General features: G+C 36.5%; 1 pseudogene; it reads right to left on the bottom strand.

The window, feature by feature from the left end:
* Nucleotides 1-6,485: 6,485 nt before the first annotated feature.
* Nucleotides 6,486-9,635, bottom strand: LOC120120742 (annotated as a pseudogene).
* Nucleotides 9,636-20,299: the final 10,664 nt, after the last annotated feature.

Here is a 20,299-nt window from a genome sequence, read left to right on the forward strand (position 1 = left end):
TATGCATGTATATGTATGTATGCATGTATGCATGTATGTATGCATGCATGCATGTATATATGCATGTATGTATGCATGTGTATGTATGTATGCATGTATGTATGTATGCATGTATGTATGTATGCATGCATGTATGTATGCATGTATGTATGCATGCATGCATGTATGTATGCATGTATGTATGTATGCATGTATGTATGCATGTATGTATGTATGTATGTATGTATGTATGTATGTATGTATGTATGTATGTATGTATGTATGTATGTATGTATGTATGTATGTATGTAGTATGTATGTATGTATGTATGTATGTATGTAGTATGTATGTATGTATGTATGTATGTATGTAGTATGTATGTATGTATGTATGTATGTATATGTATGTATGGTATGGTATGTATGTATGTATGTATGTATGAATGTCTGCATGTATGTATGTATGTATGCATATGATGTATGCATGGATGTATGTATGCATGCATGTATGTATGTATGCATGCATGTATGTATGCATGCATGCATGTATGTATGCATGTATGTATGTATGCATGCATGTATGTATGTATGCATGCATGTATGCATGCATGCATGTATGTATGCATGTATGTATGCATGCATGCATGTATGTATGCATGTATGTATGCATGTATGTATGCATGCATGCACATGCATGTATTATTCTTATAAAATCAATGTCGGGTACATAATAGAGATGCTATTGCTGTTGCTGCAAAACTTCGTCAGTATGCAAGTATTCACTATTTTTACCTTGACAACGGCATGCATGCATGTATGTATGCATGTATGTATGCATGTATGTATGCATGCATGCACATGCATGTATTATTCTTATAAAATCAATGTCGGGTACATAATAGAGATGCTATTGCTGTTGCTGCAAAACTTCGTCAGTATGCAAGTATTTCACTATTTTTACCTTGACAACGTAGAATTGCTACTCTCCTATTTTGGTCATATATTTATAATACATGAATCATAGTCATAAAAGTGTTGACACTTCTGTCAAAAACATCATTCATTACATTAGTATTTGCTGCTGCTTTTTCAAATAAATCAAACTTTGAATCTGATTTGCCACCAAAAAGGCCACATCCTCAACAACACTCCATTCATAATCACATAAACAAACACTACAAACTAACATGATGACTTGTTTTTTTTTACCAATTAGCTAAAGCCTGGATCTCAAGACATCAAAAACAGATAAATTTGTCTAAAGAAACATGTATAATACATTATCATTCCCAAAAGCTTTATTTTCCAACTCCTATAATGCCACTGCAGCAAAGGTTACTTTATTTTTGGGTCAGTCATCTTTGACATTTTTGGGGCTTTGAGCGAAAACCGAGTTATAATCATACTTGTGAATCGGTTTGGAATCAACTTCCCTTAACCAGATTCTAAGTAGTCCAGTTTCTGAGCAAGTTGGAGATTTCACCGAGTTATAAATCATATTTGTGAATCGGTTTGGATCCGGTTGCTATTAAATTCATTTTGTAATTGCTCACTAATCACTAAACTGAACATAATTGAATTCTGTTATAGTGGGAGAAGAAGATGAAGAATGGAGGAACGAACATGAATTGGGATTGGAGAAAGGAGGGTTAGGGATTTTGGAGGATGAGGGATTAGGGATTTGCGAGAGAAGATTGGGGATTGAAATCAGAAAGGAGATTAAAGCACGGAAGGAAATTGATTTACTTGATGATGTGGAGGCAGGCCAGGGAGGTTTGGGGCAAGACGGCGTGGCCCAGTTGAGTGGCCCAATACCTAAAATACAAAGGAAGAAAGAATCAGTTTGTTAAGCAATTCAGTTACAACAATTGCCAGCTGGCTTGTTAGCATTTCCAGTACGAATTGTAACTAAATAATACCTCATGTAGAGCACATTTCTTTTATGATTTGAATGAATGAGAATTCACTTTCTGTAATCTCCCTTCTTTCTCTTCTAAAATCCCTTATTCTTCGATAATTTCATCTTCTTATTTCTCAATCCACAACAAATTGGTATCGAGAGCTTCGGTTCTGGCAAAATATTGAGCATGGCAAAGAAGAATCAGTCCATGGCTGAAGTAGATCTTTCAGGTTTGCAAAAGCAAATGGAAGATTTAACAGCGTTAGTAAAGAAAGGACAGGATGAGACGAGTCCACCTAAATGGTGGGAAATGCAAGAAAACAGAATTACTGCATTAGAGTCGAGGATGGCTACTAATCAGAGCTATGTTGAAGAACTGTTAAAGATCTTAACAAGCACAACAGATGAAAATGAACAACCTGCGGGGGAACAGGTACAAACTCTTAACAACTCTAAAGATGGGGAGAAAAATCCAGTTTTGGTGACGGTAGTGAAAGATAAATCACGATTCACTTATAAAACGGATGAACCAGGAATTTTGAAAGATAAACCTGATGCTTGTTTGGCCATTAAGAACAATTCTAGGCCTGAAAATTTGGTAGGTGAAAACAGTAACACTAGACCTAATATGATGGGAATGGTAGCTGAAAACAAGGGATCAGGAGGTTCATTTAGTAATGCAGGGAATATGTGGCATAGACCTAAAATTGAACTGCCTTTTTTTGAAGGAGTTAATCCGAGGGGGTGGATTCAGAAATGCCATAAGTACTTTTCTATTTGTGGTGTTCCTGTTGAGCAGAGAGTGGAGGTAGCTACTATGTATTTAACAAGCAAGGCAGAAATATGGTTTGATGGATATATTATGCAAAAACACCATGTTACATGGCATGAGTTTGAAGCTGATCTCTGTCATAGATTTAGTGATAGATGTTTTTCTGATATTGTTGAAGAGTTTACTAAATTGACTCAGAAAGGGTTTGTAGAGGATTATCAGGAGAAGTTTGAGGAGTTACAACCTCATATGCTTTTGCAGAATCCTACGTTGACTGAGGAATTTTTTGTGTCACTCTTTGTTAGTGGACTTAGAGATGATATTAAACATAGGGTTAAGGCTTTAGATCCTAAGAACTTATTTGAAGCATGTAAGCAAGCTAAACTCTATGAATTATCTGTGGAGTTTGAAAACAGAAGGTTGAGGCCTTCTTTTAAGGTCCCACCCTACCCAAACCCCAGTACTGTTTCTAAACCCTCTGCACTGCCAGTTAATTCAAGACCTACAGCAGTAGTTAATCCTAAACAGAGTCTTATGGAGCATAGAAGGCAGAATATAATCTTTGTTTTAAATGTGGTGAGAAGTATCTTCCAGGTCATCAAATGTAAAAATAGACAGTTGAACATGATTACGGAAGAAGTGGATACTCCTTCAATGGAAATTTTTTCTACAGATTTGGACCAGACTCCACAGACAGAAGAAGAAACTTTGGAAATCTCTATGAATGCTATTACTGGCTCTATTGGTCATACTACATTGAGAATCCAAGGCACTATTCAAGGAAAACCATTGAGTATCCGCATTGACAGTGGCAGTACACACAGTTTTTTGACTCCTAAATGGGCTGATACTGGGATTCAGATTACTACTCCTTATCCTTTGGCTATTACTGTGGCTAATGGCCAACAATTATTCAGTACTTCTAGATGCAATAAAGTAGAGTGGCAAATGCAGGGACATACTTTTTTGCATGATTTTAGGCTGCTTAAACTGGGTGAGAGTGACATGGTTTTAGGAGTAGATTGGATGAAGTTATTCAGTCCAATATTAATGGACTTCAATCTTACGACTTTAAGTTTTAATCATGAAGGACAGCAGATTTGTATTTAGGGACAACAACCCTCAACTGAACTATAGCAAATTTCAGGGGCAACATTACTTAAAATGAGTGCAGGGGATTCTGATATTATAGGCCATATTATCCTATTTACTATGGCAGGAAGTTCTTTTGTTATTCCTACGGAACTTCAACATATATTGGAGAAGTACAATTCAGTTTTTGATGAACCTGAAGGGCTACCTCCCCAGAGGTCTCATGATCATGCCATTCCACTTAAGTCTACTGCCACACCAGTTAATTTAAGGCCTTACAGATTTCCTCACAATCAGAAGGCTGAGGTTGAAAGACAGATCACTACAATGCTTTCTTCTTCTATCATTCAGCCTAGCAGAAGTCCCTTTGCCTCTCCCTACCTTCTTATTAAAAAGAAGGATGGCACTTGGAGGTTTTGTGTGGATTACAGACAGCTTAATAGTATGACTATTAAGGAAAAATTTCCTATTCCTATAGTGGAAGATTTATTGGATGAGCTACATGGGGCAGTTTAGTTTTCAAAAATTGATCTGAGGTCAGGCTATTGGCATATTAGAATTAAAACCAGAAGAAATCTACAAAACTACATTTAGAACACATCAAGGCCATTATGAATTTAAGGTGATGCCTTTTGGCCTTACTAATGCTCCTGCTACATTTCAGGCACTTATGAATGACTTGTTTAATTCTTTCCTTAGAAAATTTGTTTTGGTTTTCTTTGATGATATATTGGTGTACAGCAGCAGTATGGCAGACCATGTTGAACATTTACAGTTAGTATTGGAAGTTTTACAAAAGAATCAATTATCTGCAAAACTCTCCAAATGTTTTTTTGGACAGGCTAAGGTGGAGTATCTAGGCCATATTATCTCTGCTACAGGGGTGTCTACAGACCCTAGTAAAGTGGAAGCAATGCATACTTGGCCTACACCTAAATCCCTTAAATCTCTTAGAGGATTTCTTGGCTTGACAGGATACTACAGGAGATTTATTAAGAATTATGGCATTATTAGCAGACCATTGACACAGATGTTAAAAAAGGATGGGTTCCAATGGACTTCTGCTGCTTATACAGCTTTGGAGGATCTTAAGAAAGCTATGTGTTCTGCTCCAGTTTTGGCATTACCAAATTTTTCTAAGACTTTTTATCTGGAAACAGATGCTAGCTCTGGGGGTATAGGGGCTGTTCTTTCACAGGAGGGAAGACCTATTGCCTATTTGAGTAAAGCTTTAAGCCCTACACACTCAGATCTGTCTATATATGAAAGAGAATATCTTGCTATTCTCTTGGCTGTTTCTAAATGGAGACATTATTTAGAAAGCAGACCTTTTGTTATTAAAACTGACCATGAGCCTTTGAAATATCTTTTGGAACAGAAGCTGACTACCACCATACAAAACAAAGGGTTGACAAAGCTATTGGGTTTAGACTATACTATTCAATATAGAAAGGGAAAATCAAATGTAGTTGATGATGCTTTATCTAGAACATGGTAGGATCAAGCTTCTTGTTTGACTATAGGAGTGACAGTTTTGGTGCCTACTTGGGTTCAGGAGATTGAGGAAAGCTATAAGGATGATTCTCTAGCTCAAAATTGGATTTCCATTTTAACTATTAATTCTGCTGCTGACAATAAATGGAAATATACTAAGGCTGTTCTCAGATATGATGGGAGAGTTTATATTGGAGCTAATGGAAGTCTTAGGTTGAAAGTTATACAGACTTTGCATGATTCTCCTCAAGGTGGACATTCGGGGGCACAGGCTACCTATTATAGGATTAGGTCAAATTTTTATTAGCCAAATCTTAAAGCTATGGTTGCTACATATGTGAGGTGTTGTGACGTTTGTCAGCAAACTAAGGTGGAGCATGTGGCAAAACCTGGGTTGCTACAACCTCTACCTGTTCCTAATCAAGCACGGGAAATTGTTACTATGGATTTCATTGAGGGTTTGCCTACATCCTTCAAGAAAAACTGTATTTTGGTAATTGTGGATAAATTTACCAAATACAGTCATTTTTTATCCCTAGCTTATCCTTATTCTGCTGCAGAGATTGCTAAACTCTACTTTGACAATGTTTATAAACTACATGGCCAGCCTAAAATGGCCATCTCTGATAGAGATAAGACCTTTACTAGTTTGTTTTGGAAAGAATTGATGAAACAATTGAGTACAATGACACTGTTCAGCACTGCTTATCATCCAGAAACGGATGGACAAACAGAGAGTGTCAATCAGTGTTTAGAACAATATTTAAGGGGCATTTGTTTTTTTTCAGCCTAAACATTGGGCTAAATGGCTACCTCAGGCAGAATGGTGGTACAACACCACTTACCATACTGCTTTAAAATTAACTCTCTTTCAGGCTTTATATGGGTACAAACCACCTATTATGGTTTGGCCAATGGATACTAAAGTTCAGTCAGTAAGTGAAATTATGTCTAACAGGGAGCATATCAGGCAAATGGTCAAGCATCAATTAGCAGTAGCCAGTAAAAAAATGAAACAACAGGCTGATAAAAATAGATCAAAAAGGGTTTTTCAAATTGGAGAATTGGTGTACCTGAAGTTGCAGCCGTATAGACAATCTTCAATTGCTCTGCGAAAAAATATCAAATTAGCATCCAAATATTATGGACCATTCAAATACTGGAAAAATAGGTGAGGTGGCTTATCAGTTGGACTACCTGATTCTTCGAGACTCCATCCTGTATTTCACGTCAGTCTTTTGAAGAGATTCATTGGCGATTCATCGGTTTTTGTTGTACACAGAAACTCTGATAGTACTCCGGGGGAACATATCCTGGAGTTCCTGTAAGTGTGCTGACACTGAGATGAGTATCAAGAGCATTTACTAATCTTGCCATCCCAAATTCAGAAACTCTAGCCCCAAAGTTTTCATCAAGGAGTACATTGCTAGATTTCATGTCTCGATGGATAATGTGAGGAATGCAGCTATGATGAAGGAACGCAAGACCTCGAGCTGATCCGATAGCAATCTTTTTTCTAGCTTCCCAATCAAGCCTGGACCCTCTTCCTTTGGCTGTGTCATGAAGAACAGATTCCAGGCTTCCCCATTTCATGTACTCGTAAACGAGAAGCCTCTCATCTCCAATCTTGCAGTAACCGAGTAAGGGAACCACGTTCCGGTGCTTTATCTTCCCAATAGTTTCCATTTCTGCCATGAACTCTCTGTCTCCCTGCCCTGTGATGTGTATTAGCTTCTTGATTGCAACTACACAGCTATCTCTCAGATGTGCTTTGTAGACCTCGCCAAACCTTCCGGACCCTATCAAACTTTCTGCACTGAAACCATTAGTAGCTTTGAGCAGATGGGCAAAGGTCAACTTTCGTAGAGGTTTCTCAAAAGTGGCAATGTTGATGCTCAAAGGCTCAGGTACACTAGAGAGTTTCCAGATACTGCTACCTGAAGTTGGTAGGCTTTCAATGTATTTCTCTCTTTGTTCCACCTTAAGCTGGTTCTTATTCACTCGATAAAGAGCAATTGCTAATCCAAGAATGCAGAAAAGGAAGAATGTAATGCTAACCACCATCCCGACTGCCACAGGTGCCTTCTTGTTTCGAGTGTGAAGGTTTGTCGAATGAGCTCCGGAGGCACAAGAAGGCAAGGGAACCCCGCAGAGTCTGGAGTTGTTCTCGTATCTGGAGGCTGGGAAAGTGGTCAGCTGACCTGCGATAGGGATCAAACCGGTTAGGTTGTTGTTGGATACATCAAGGTCACTAAGAAAACTGAGAGTCCCTAATGATCCTGGCAGATATCCTTGGAGATTATTATGAGAGAGGTCTAAGACACCAATAGCTTTCAAACCTCCAAAACTTTCAGGAATGTTACCCGTTAGCTTATTATGTCCCATATTCAAGACCTGGAGATAGCTCATTGTACCAAAATTCTCGGGAATAGAACCTGACAGATTATTGTAAGAGACATCAAGGTAGATCATGCTTCCATTATTGACAAAGGTGTACATTGTCATACCGGAGTAAATTCTAGTGGATGAGCAAGAATGAACCATGGGAAAACTTTCAAGCCTTTCTGGCCTTATTCCCTCAAACTCGACTAAACCACCAGCACCTTTAGAAGCTGTTCCACCCTCATTTCTTACGAATGTGAATTTCTTCCCCGATACACGTCAAGGCATGACTAGACCGACTTGGTTTGCAAGGTCAGGTGGAAGAGCACCACTGATGCCATTACTATTTAAATCAAGCCAGATGAGGCTCTGGCATTTGCCAAGCTCTGGTGGAATCTTTCCAGTCAGAGAGTTGTTACCCAATTGCAGGATAGCAAGCTTCGGAAGATTTCCAAAACCAGAAGGGATTTCACCTGTAAGTTTGTTGCCAGAAAGTGATACCCATATCATATTGGTACACTTGGAAATGGACTCCGGTATTCTTCCACCGATGAGATTATTATTAAGGATGAGTGTCTCCAGGTTTCCTCCATTGACACAAATGCCTTCTGGGATCTCACTAGTGATGTTATTTGCCCACATAACCAGGTTAGAAAGATAAGGCAAATTCCAAATATTTGTGGGAATAGGACCATTCAAGATGTTAAAACTAAGGTCTAATGACTTCAAGTTCTTGCAGTTTCTGACCTCCACCGGCACACTTCCTGAGAGGTAGTTGTTGGCTAAAAGAATCCTTTCCAAAGAAGAGGTAGAATAGCAAAATCCTGGAGGGATACTGCCCTCGAAGGCGTTAGAACCAAGGTCGAGCACTTGAAGCCGAGTACAATTGGTGAGTGACAAGGGCACATAACCAGAAACATTGTTGAATGGTACAAAAAGATATCTGAAATTAGGGAGACTGCTCACAACTGCACTGAGGAAATATCCTGAAAGTAGATTGTTTCCCAGGTTCAAAACTTGCAAAGAAGAGCATGATGTAAAAGATAAAGGCAAACCACCTATTAGTTTATTTGATGACAGATCAAGCTCCTCGAGAGTCCCACAAGCCTGTCCTAATTCAGGAGGGATTTCACCAATAAACTCATTGTTAGCCAAAGATAGAAACTTCAAGTTTCTCAAGTTTCCCAACAAGTCCCCTGGAATCTTGCCCCGCAGCCCAATATGGGACAAGTCGAGTGCCTGTAGAAGGCGACAGTTTCTGAGGCTAAGTGAGAACCCAGAGTCAGAGAAGCTGTTATGAGACAAGCTGAGCTTTGTGAGGTTGCTGCACTGTGCAAAATGTAAGGTGGAGAACTTGCCAGAGAAGTTATTGTGAGAAAGATCAAGAAGCTCCAAAGAAACCAAAGAATTTGGCATCAAACTCGACGGTATTGGTCCAGAAAATAGATTGCATGAAAGATCGAGAACCATTAAATTCTTGCAAGACAGGGAAGAGAGCTCAAGTTTACCCTTGAGCTTATTATCTAAGAAGTTGAGAAGCTTCAAGTTCTGGCATGTGGAAAGGGAGTAGCTCAATAGGGAAAAATCAGAAATCTGATTACGAGAGAGGTCAAGCTGCATCAAAGAAGGACCAAACATAATATTTCCCCCAGGAATCGAATTATGAGAGAGGTTAACAAGAGTCAGACTGTTACAGGTGGAGAAAAATGATGTTTCAGGTAGATGGTTCGAGATGGCGTTGGATGACAAGTCGAGAGTTTCGAGGTTGCACGATAAGATAGAAGAAAGATCAGCAGCAGTAAACGAGTTCTCTTATAAATACAATTGACGGAGATACCACAAGGCTGTCAGGTTCGGGAGTTGTAAAGCACCACCAAGGCCGGAATAACTGAGGTTCAGGACAGTAACACGGCCATCACGAGAGCAGGAGATGCCACACCATGAGCAGGGGCTCAGAGAATCTCCAGTCCATTTGGCTAAGGTGCCATGGGGATCAGAAGAAACGGAGAATCGTTTGAAAGAGAAAGGAAAGAAAACAACAAGTGGGGAGCATTAAAAGGTATTCTTGTTGAAACTTGAACACCAATATGAAGAAACCTCTAACAAATACATACAATTTGTATAAAAGGGTGAAAAGAAAAAACAAAAAGGAAAGAAGAAACTTGTACTTATATATACGGTGAAGAGGGAGAGAGAAGTACCTGGATGGAGTGGTGTAATGTACGATGAGCAGAAACTGAAAGCATGCAAGTGGTAGTTGGTGGGTTGGGTACCATAAAAGGGAAAATGAAACAGAACACAAGTCTGATGTTGTTGGGGACAAATGGAGACTGACAGTATTTGTGTGTTATCGCAGGTGAAGCGGTGTCAACATTAAGCAGCAGGTGATGTTTGGAGGGAGAGGAAAATTGGGCATAATCTATGAAGATAGATAATAGTGGGTGGTGCGGGCAAAGCAAAAGCAGAATAGAAAGAAGAAAGAGAGAACAACTTAGCGTGGGGGTGTTTATACAAAAAAAAACTAAAGAATCAATAATTACTTCATTGACCAAAATTTATCGATCTAACATCTATTTACTGACATAGTGTTACAGTCGGAGAAGAAGAGGATGAGGAAACGATGAGGATTTGGGAATTGAGGAGCGAGGGTTAGGGATTGAAGAGGTGATTTGGGAATCGAAGCACGTGAAGGTCAGGACCTGATGAGTTGGAGCAGGCCAAACAGATCCAAGGAGAGCTGGAGCGGCCCAAACCCGATGGATCAATACCTGCAGAAGAGAAGAAAGGATAAGAAGCATTTATGTTATTAGTTTGTTATTCAGGATTGCCAGCTGGCATCCTTAGATTCACCATACTACAATGTAACTAAATAATACATGCCCGTGGGAGCATTTTTTCCTTATGCAATGAATGAATGAACTCTTTTCTTCTCTAAATTCTCTCATTCTTCGATCATCTTTTCTCGAATCCTTTTATATTTCTCTCGAGTTATAATAATTTAGTATCCAAAGCCTCAATTCCTGGCAAGTTTTTCAGTGGGTATGCCAAAGAAGAATTAGAATATGGCTAAAGATGACCTCTCTGCGCTGCAAAAACAGATTGAAGAATTAGCTATGGTGGTGAAACAAGGCCAAGAGGAAACTAATCCACCTAAATGGTGGGAAAGCCAAAAGAACCGTATCACTGTACTGGAATCCAGGATGTCCACTAATTAATTCTATGTTGAGGAGTTGTTAAAGATTTTAATAGGCAGAAATTGTGATCAAGAAAATTCTGCTAGTGAACAGGTACAAACTCCTAATACCTCTAAAAATAAAGGGAATAACCCTATTTTGGTTACTATGGTGAATGATAAATCCATATTTACTTATAAAACTGATGAACCTGGGATTTTGAAAGCTAAACTTGATGCTTGTCTAGCCCTTAAGAATAGTTCTAAACCTGAGAATCAAATGAGTGAAAACAGTGAATCTAGGACTATTTTGTTGGGTTCTGAAGTAGAAAGAAGAAGTCCAGGGGTTTTTTTTAATAGTTCAGGGTCTTGTGGCATAGACCTAAAATTGAACTGCCATTTTTTGAAGGGGTCAATCCTAGGGGTGGCTTCAAAAATGCCTTAAATATTTTTTCCTTTTGTATTGTTATTGCAGATCAGAGAGTAGAAGTAGCTACTATGTATATAACGAGAAAAGCAGAGATTTGGTTTGATGGCTATATCATGCAGAAACACCATGTGACATGGCATGAATTTGAAGCAGATCTTCGTCACAGATTCAGTGACAGGTCTTTTTATGATATAGTAGAAGAATTCACTATGTTGACTCAGAAGGGGTCTGTTGAGGACTATCAAAAAGATTTGAAGAGTTACAACCTCACATGCTATTACAAAATCCTACTTTAAGTGATGATTTCTTTGTATCACTTTTCATCAGTGGACTTAGAGAAGACATCAAACATAAGGTTAGGGCTCTAGATCCTAAAACTTTGTCTGAAGCATGCAAACAAGCTAAGCTTTATGAATTATTTGTTGAGTTTGAGAACAGAAGAATGAGGCCTTCTTTTAAAAACCCACCCTACCTAAACCCCATTACTACTTCTAAGACAAATTCACTGCCAGTACCTCCCAAGTCCACATCATTACCAAACTCAAAACATGACCTAATAGACCACAGAAGGCAAAATAACCTCTGTTTTAAGTGTGGTGAGAAATTTCTTCCAGGTCATCAATGTAAAAACAGGCAATTGAACATGATTACTGAAGAAGCTGACACTTATCCATTGGAAGTTTTTCCTACTGAGTCAGATCAATCTCCACAACAACAAAAAAAGAAAACCTAGAAATTTTTATTAATGCTATTATTGGCTGCATTGGCCATAATACATTGAGAATTCAAGAAACTATTCAGAGCAGACCATTGAATATTCTAATTGATAGTGGTAACACACAGCTTTTTGACCCCAAAATGGGCTGATGCTGGCATACAAATTACTACTCCTTACCCTTTGGCCATCACTGTGCCTAATGGACAGCAGCTTTTCAGTTCTGCTAGATGAAACAAAGTTGAATGGCAAATGCAAGGACACACTTTTATACATGATTTCAGATTGCTTAAACTGGGTGGAAGTGACATGGTCTTAGGGGTTGATTGTATGAAGTTATTTAGTCCAATACTAATGGATTTAAAAAATATGACAATAAGCTTTGACCATCAAGGAGAGCATATTATTATTCAGGGTAAACAACCCTCTATAGAACTACATCAGATTTCAGGGGCTACATTACTTAAAATGACTGTATGAGATTCATATATTATGGGCCACATTATTCTATTGAATATGACAGGAAATCCTCATCCTATTCTTACTGAACTCCAACATTTATTGGAGAAATACAATACATTTTTTGCTTAACCTGAAGGACTACCTCCTCAGAGAACTCATGACCATACCATTCCACTTAATCCTAATTCAACACCTGTTAATCTAAGGCCCTACAGGTTTACTCACAATCAAAAGGCTGAGGTAGAGAAACAGATTGCAAGCATGCTATCTTCTTCTGTTATACAGCCTAGCAAGAGCCCTTTTTCCTCTCCCTACCTTCTTATAAAAAAGAATGATGGAATTTAGAGATTTTGTGTGGATTACAAAGAGTTAAACAACATGACAATCAAGGATAAATTTCATATTCCTATGGTGGAAGATTTATTAGATGAATTGCATGGGGTAGTTTATTTTTCAAAAATTGATTTGAGATTAGGATATTGGCAAATTAGAATCAGACCAAAAGACATTTACAAGACAACCTTTAGAACACATCAAGGCCATTATGAATTTAAGGTGATGCCTTTTGGCCTTACTAATTCTCATGCTACATTTCAGGCTCTTATGAATAAATTATTTAATTTTTCTTCAAAAATTTGTCTTGGTATCTTTGATGACATTTGGTGTACAGCAGCAGTATGCAAGACCATATATCATTTGCAGATGGTTTTAGAAGTTTTACAAGTAAACAAATTATTTGCAAAATTGTCCAATATTTTTTGGACAGACTCAGGTAGAGTATTTAGGCCAAATCATTTCGGCTGCAGGGGTGGCTACTAACCCCAGCAAGGTGGAAGTCATGCAGACTTGGCCTAGACCTAAACCCTTAAGTCTCTATGCGGGTTTCTAGGTTTAACAGGGTACTACACATTATGAATTTAAGGTGATGCCTTTTGGCCTTACTAATTCTCATGCTACATTTCAGGCTCTTATGAATAAATTATTTAATTTTTCTTCAAAAATTTGTCTTGGTATTCTTTGATGACATTTTGGTGTACAGCAGCAGTATGCAAGACCATATTAATCATTTGCAGATGGTTTTAGAAGTTTTACAAGTAAACAAATTATTTGCAAAATTGTCCAAATATTTTTTTGGACAGACTCAGGTAGAGTATTTAGGCCACATCATTTCGGCTGCAGGGGTGGCTACTAACCCCAGCAAGGTGGAAGTCATGCAGACTTGGCCTAGACCTAAAACCCTTAAGTCTCTATGCGGGTTTCTAGGTTTAACAGGGTACTACAGGAGGTTTATCAGAAACTATGGCCTTATTAACAGACCTTTGACACAGCTGTTAAAGAAAGATGATTTCCAGTGGAATTCTGAAGCTTATACTGCCTTTGAAAACCTTAAAAAAGGTATGTGTTTTACTCCAGTCTTAGCATTACCAGATTTTTCTAAGAGTTTCTATTTAGAAACAGATGCTAGTTCTAGTGGTATAGGGGTTGTACTTTCATAGGATGGTCGACCTATCGTCTATCTGAGTAAATCTCTCAGCCCTCGACACTCTGCACTTTCCATTTATGAATGTGAATATCTTGTTATCTTATTAGTTGTTTCAAAGTGGAGGCATTATCTGGAAATCATATCTTTTGTCATCAAGACTGACCATGATCCTTTAAAGTATCTTTTAGAACAGAAGTTGGCTACCACTATTCAAAAGAAGGGGTTGACCAAACTATTGGGAATGGACTACACTATATAGTACATAAAAGGGAAATTAAATGTAGTTGCAGATGCTTTATCTAGAAGATGAGAAGATCAAGCTCACTGTTTTACTTTGGGGGTAATAGTTTTAATACCTACTTGAGCTCAAGAGGTAGAATACAACTATCAGGGAGACAACCTAGCTAAGGATTGGATTTCAATCATCACTATCAATCTTACTGCTGACACTAAATAGAAGTATTCAAAGGGTGTTCTCAGATACAATGACAGAGTGTATATTGGTACTAATGGAAGTCTTAGATTAAAGGTTCTTCAAACCTTACATGACTCTCCTCAAGGTGGTCATTCAGGAGCACATACTACATATCACAGGATAAGGTTAAAGTTTTATTAGCCTAGACTTAAGGCTATGGTAGCTACTTATGTGAGGTGTTGTGAGACTTGTCAGCAAACTAAGGTGGAACATATAGCAAAACATGGTTTGCTACAGCCCCTGCCTATTCCTAATCAAGCTTGAGAAGTAATTACTATGGATTTTATAGAGGGCCTACATACTTCCCTCAAACAAAACTGCATTTTGGTAATAGTGGATAAGTTTACCAAATACAATCATTTCCTGCCACTATCTCATCCTTATTCTGTAGTTGAGGTAACTAAAGTATACCTAGACAATGTTTATAAGTTGCATGGCTAGCCTAAAATGGCCATTTCAGACAGGGATAAGAATTTTACTAGTGCTTTTTGGAAGGAATTGATGAAACAGTTGGGTACTAAAACCCTTTTCACTACTGCTTATCATCCAAAAATAGATGGACAAACAGAGAGAGTCAATCGTGTTTGGAGCAATATTTAAGAGGCCTTTGTTTCTTTCAACTTAAACAATGGGCTAAATGGCTACCCCATGCAGAGTGGTGGTACAACACCACTTACCACATTGTTATAAAACTTACTCCTTTCCAGGCCTTATATGGATACAAACCACCTATTATGGTTTGGCTTACATACTCTACAGTACAGTCAGTAAATGATATCATGAACAACAAAGAGCAAATAAGACAATTGGTTAAACAACAATTAGAATTGGCTAGTAATCGAAAAACCTAAAATTAACAGCCAAATTTTATGGGCCATACAAAATTATCCAAAAAATAGGAACATTGGCTTATCGATTGGACTTACCAAAATCATCGCGACTGCACCAAGTATTCCATGTGAGTCTCTTGAACAAATTCATCGGGGAATCATCCACTTCTGCAACAGATCCTCCTGCAGTAGATGAATAAGGACAATTAGAATCAAACCTTTGAAAATTATGGGTAGGCGTATAGTGAATCGAAATAACAAACCCGTGACTCAGCTTTTGGTTCGATGGGAGAATTTAATGAAGCAAATGATACTTGGGAAGATTATTCGGTTCTCAAAGGGAGGTTTCCTAAGTTTGATCCTTGGGGACAAGGCTCGTCTCATGGGGCGGGTATTGTTACAGTCAGAGAAGAAGAAGGACGAGGAAACGATGAGGATTTGGGAATTAAAGAGCGAGGGTTAGAGATTGAAGAGGGGGAATTGGGAATTGTAGCATGTGAAGGTTAGGTGCTGAACTTACTCGATGAGTTAGAGGAGGCTAAACAGATCCAATGAGAGCTGGAGCGGCCCAAACCCGATGGCCCAATACATGTAGAAAAGAAGAAAGGATAAGAAGCATTTATATTATTAGTTTGTTATTTAGGATTGCCAGTCGGCATCCTTAGATTCACCGTATTGCAATGTAACTAAATAATACCTGCTTGTGGGAGCATTTTTTCCTTATGCAAATAATGAATGAACTATTTTCTTCTATAAATTCTCTCATTCTTCTATCATATTTTCTCGAATCCTTTTCTATTTCTCTCGAGTTATAACACATAGACGAAAGGTATGGATCATCAAACATGTCTTTCTTGGGTCTTCGTCTGAACTGACATCATGCGAGCAAAGCACTTATCACCATCCGTCGCTCCCCCTTAATTACCACTTACTCCTTTCCCTATAAATATTGCCTCATACAACTCTCAATCCACACCAAAAAGTATTCTCCTTACTTTTAAAATTCCTTTTAACAAGCTTCAAGTAGGTTCTGTAATTGTTTTTAGAAGGTAAAATTATTTTTATTATATTATAATCATTAAATAGTTTATTATTTTATTTTACTGTGCTAATTTTTTTTATGTTTTGCAGTTATAAAATAGAAGGTGGGTTGTTGCGTTTAGATAAGAATCATATCTTGAGTCATTTTTTCGATACGGTAACAATTTTAAATTGTGTTATGTTAATTATTGTGAATGTTTTATCTATTTATTTTTTAGTATTAGTTTATATTTTAATTTGTATATTATTTATTTAATTAGGAAAATGAGCGTATATTAGATCCATTTATTCGTAACACTAAGTTAAAGATATTGAATCGTGTCTGGTCATATTTAGCTGAGGTTGGATTCAGTTACATAGATAGATATAAATACCATTGTAACCTTGAATCCAACCTTATATTTAGGGTTGAGAGGTGGAGACTAGAGATATACACATTCCATCTACCGTGTGGGAAGCACACTATTACGCTGGAGGATGTTTCCTTATATTTGGGGCTTCCGATAGATAGGGATGCATTTCTGGTGTGGTGGATGGTAATTAGTATTCCTTATGTGAGGAGTATCTTAAAGGTATCCCAACTAATTTAACGGTGGTCGAATACCGTTATCATGGTTAGCTATAAATTTTCGAAAGTTGAGCGACGACTATTCAGAGGAACAAACAAAAATATTTGTCTGGGCTTGCATATTATGACATATAGGAGGGATTTTGATGCCTGATAAATATCGCAACCAAGTTCATTGTATGTGATTGCATCACCTCGCAGATTTTTGAGTTGTCGGCTCATTCAGTTGGGGCTCCGCGATTTTAGCATCTCTGTATAGAGAAATGCGCCGAGCAATTGGTTATCGGAAAATGTTATCGGCGGATGTCTCATTCTTCTGCAGTTATCAAAAAAATTAGCATAGTAAAATATAATAAATAATAAACTATTTAATGATTATAATATAATAAAAAAATTTATCTTCTAAAAATAATTACATAACTCACTTAAAGTTTGTTAGGAGAAATAATAAAAATAAGAAGAGTGTTTTTTTTATGATTTGAGAGTTGTATGAGATGATATTTTTAAAGGGAGGAGTAGGTGGTAATTAAGGGGGAGCGGAGCGACAGATGGTTTGGGGGTATTTTTGAAAGGCTATGATGGTGATCTGCGCCTTTCGCTGCGTGTCAGCTTTACCACGGAGGTGCGGATGGTGATCCACGCTTTGCCCGTGTAGTGTCAGTTCAGAGAAAAACCCAGAGAAAATACGTTTAGTGATCCGCGCTTTCCGTCCACGCCAGCAAATAAGTGTTAGATTGGTAAAATTTAATCAATAAATACTTAATAGGTAATTATTAATTATTTGGATTTTTTGGGTAAAAAACGCCGAAGTGGTGCGATTGCGATGTCAGATGAAAAGGAGTGATTTGTGGGAGCGAGGGGCGGTCAAAGTTTTTTAATTTCTCCCCAACCCTACCCCCCGGGGCCCCCATTTGCCCCGCACCGCACGTACGTCTTTCTTTTTGGATTTATCACAACTTTAACCCACGCCCATTTGCTGCATCAAAACATTCATCTCCATTTTCTTGGTTGTTTCGGCCGAAACATAAACACTAAATTATGGCATCAAATAAGGAAAGAGTCGGTCTCCCACAGTAGTTGTTGAAGTTTATGCATATATATATTGGACATATGGAGGAGGTGCATCTTACTTGTTTTCACTTATTATTTAATATAATCCATTTGAGCCTAAATATCTCCAAAAATATCTTTATTTTTATATTTAGTTGATAATTAATGAGACACAAATCAAATAATTTCAATCATTAAAGAGATAATTGTTATTTGTTATCTTTAAATGTCTCAAATATGAGTACATTATCTATAGAGTGTTTGAAAATTTATTATTAAATTATTAGGAATCTCTTTAATATATATTGTTTTATAATCATCATCGCACATTAATAATTAAAAAAATGATAGCTAAACAGGGTTGATATAAATTCATAATAATATCCTATTAATTAATTAGATCTAATATCCTGAAAAGGTGGGAGTTACGCTTCTTATTAAAGAGATCAAGTCGTTGGTACCCCTTGAGAAAAAGAAAACAAAAGCAAGTTGTTATCTATAAGTAGAGGTAGCGACGGATTTACAAATATTATTTATTATAGACATACATATGTTAAAAATATAAAGTTTTTGAATAAAGGTGTTCAATCGGTTAGTTCGGTTAATTGACCGAACCAAATTACCCAAAATCTTTTAACCGGTTTTTCTTTAATCGTTAATCGAACCAATTTTTTCCAATAATATTTAACCGGACCAAATTAAATTCAGTTAATTGATCAGTTAACTGAATCAATCGAATAAATAATATATATTATATATTTAATATTTTTTTCTATTCGGTTAATTTGGTTGGTTAATATGATTAAAACTAAAATTTAGACACCCCTAAGCTAAATAATGTATATAAATACATTAAATATGTAATAACTTTGATTAATTTGGTTAATTGACCGATTTCTATATGAATTAACCGATAATTGAAATTTAAAAAAACTCGTTAACTGATCGAACCTAAAATTAACTGACCAATTAATCGACAAAATTTTGGTTTAGTCAATTAATTTTATTTTAACCAAATTATGAACGCTCATATTTTTTAATAGAATGAAACAACTAAAATTTTAGAATAGACACCATTAATAAAATAGGTATCTAACTGAAGAAGATTTAAATTTTAAAATGGACACATGTTCACCTCGACTACATGTGGATCTGCCACTTATTAGAGGCCAACAAATTTAACATGTTTGATACTCCATTATTATTCATTATATATTTTAATAGATATAAATTTAAGTATGATCAAACATATAATTGTATTTTATTTAAAGATTTAAGAGTGTATCAAATAAATTAGATATTATATAAAAAAAATATCGATTAAGGGTAAACAAAAAAGTTAAGTTTAACCGACCATGAAGAATGTAATCAATTTAAAATATACTTAAAACAATTAAAAGACATTTACATATTTAAGTTTAAAATAGTTGAAATAATATACAAGTTAGTTAGGTTAACCAATTCAATTATAAGGCCTAATAGTCGATAATTAATCGATAAAAACCATATTAATTAAAAATTATAGTTAAAATAGTAATTGAGTTAACTGAAATTGATTTAATTACGTGCTCGTTTGTTTAACAAAAAATGGATTTTGGAAAATGATTTTTGTGGAATGAATTACATTTCTTGAAATCATTTTACGATGTTTGAATGATATTGTGTAACAATGTAAATCATTTTTCATTAGTTGGTAATATATTTAAAAATTATTTATTATAAATATCGGATACGATAAATAATATTATTTATTAAAAAATGATAATAATTTTAAAATATCAAAATAATTAATTTAATATTGTTTATGTCAATATTATTTTAATAATAAATAACATAATTTATTATATATTATTAAGATAAGAATATATAATATCATATATTATGTTGAAAACATTTTGATATTTTGATATAACAAATTAAGTTAAATGAATTTTAAGATTTTCCAAATGATTTTCTAAGTATATTCAATAGAATTATTCGAATATCAAAACATTACTCCAAATCTTTCAAAGATCATTTTTAATCCTTACTCAAAGTGTAAAATTAAGTTTTAATCTTAAAACAATTTCAAAATAATCTTACAAAGTATTTCGAACCATTTCAAAGCCAAAAATTCCAGATTGCTCAGAGGGAACCGATTCCCCCCCCAAGGGGGTACCGATTCCCCCTGAATGGTTTGGCTCCGAGAATTCCAGTATGCTCGGAGGGAACCGATTCCCCCCCAGGGGGTACCGATTCCCCCTTGTATAACGGTCGAAATATTTGAATTTTACACTTAGGGAACCGATTCCCCATAGGGGGTACCGATTCCCCCCACGCTCCAAGCTGTTTTATTAATTGTTTTCACACTAAAACGCTATATGATCTTCACTAATCATCCCCAACGTTCAGAAGTGATTCAAGGTGTATTTAAACAAGTTCTGAAGCCCTTGATCAACAAGAAATTATAGAGAA

Source organism: Hibiscus syriacus, unplaced genomic scaffold, assembly GCF_006381635.1.
Source record: "Hibiscus syriacus cultivar Baekdansim isolate YM2019G1 unplaced genomic scaffold, ASM638163v2 tig00110346_pilon, whole genome shotgun sequence".
Classification (NCBI taxonomy): Eukaryota; Viridiplantae; Streptophyta; class Magnoliopsida; order Malvales; family Malvaceae; genus Hibiscus; species Hibiscus syriacus.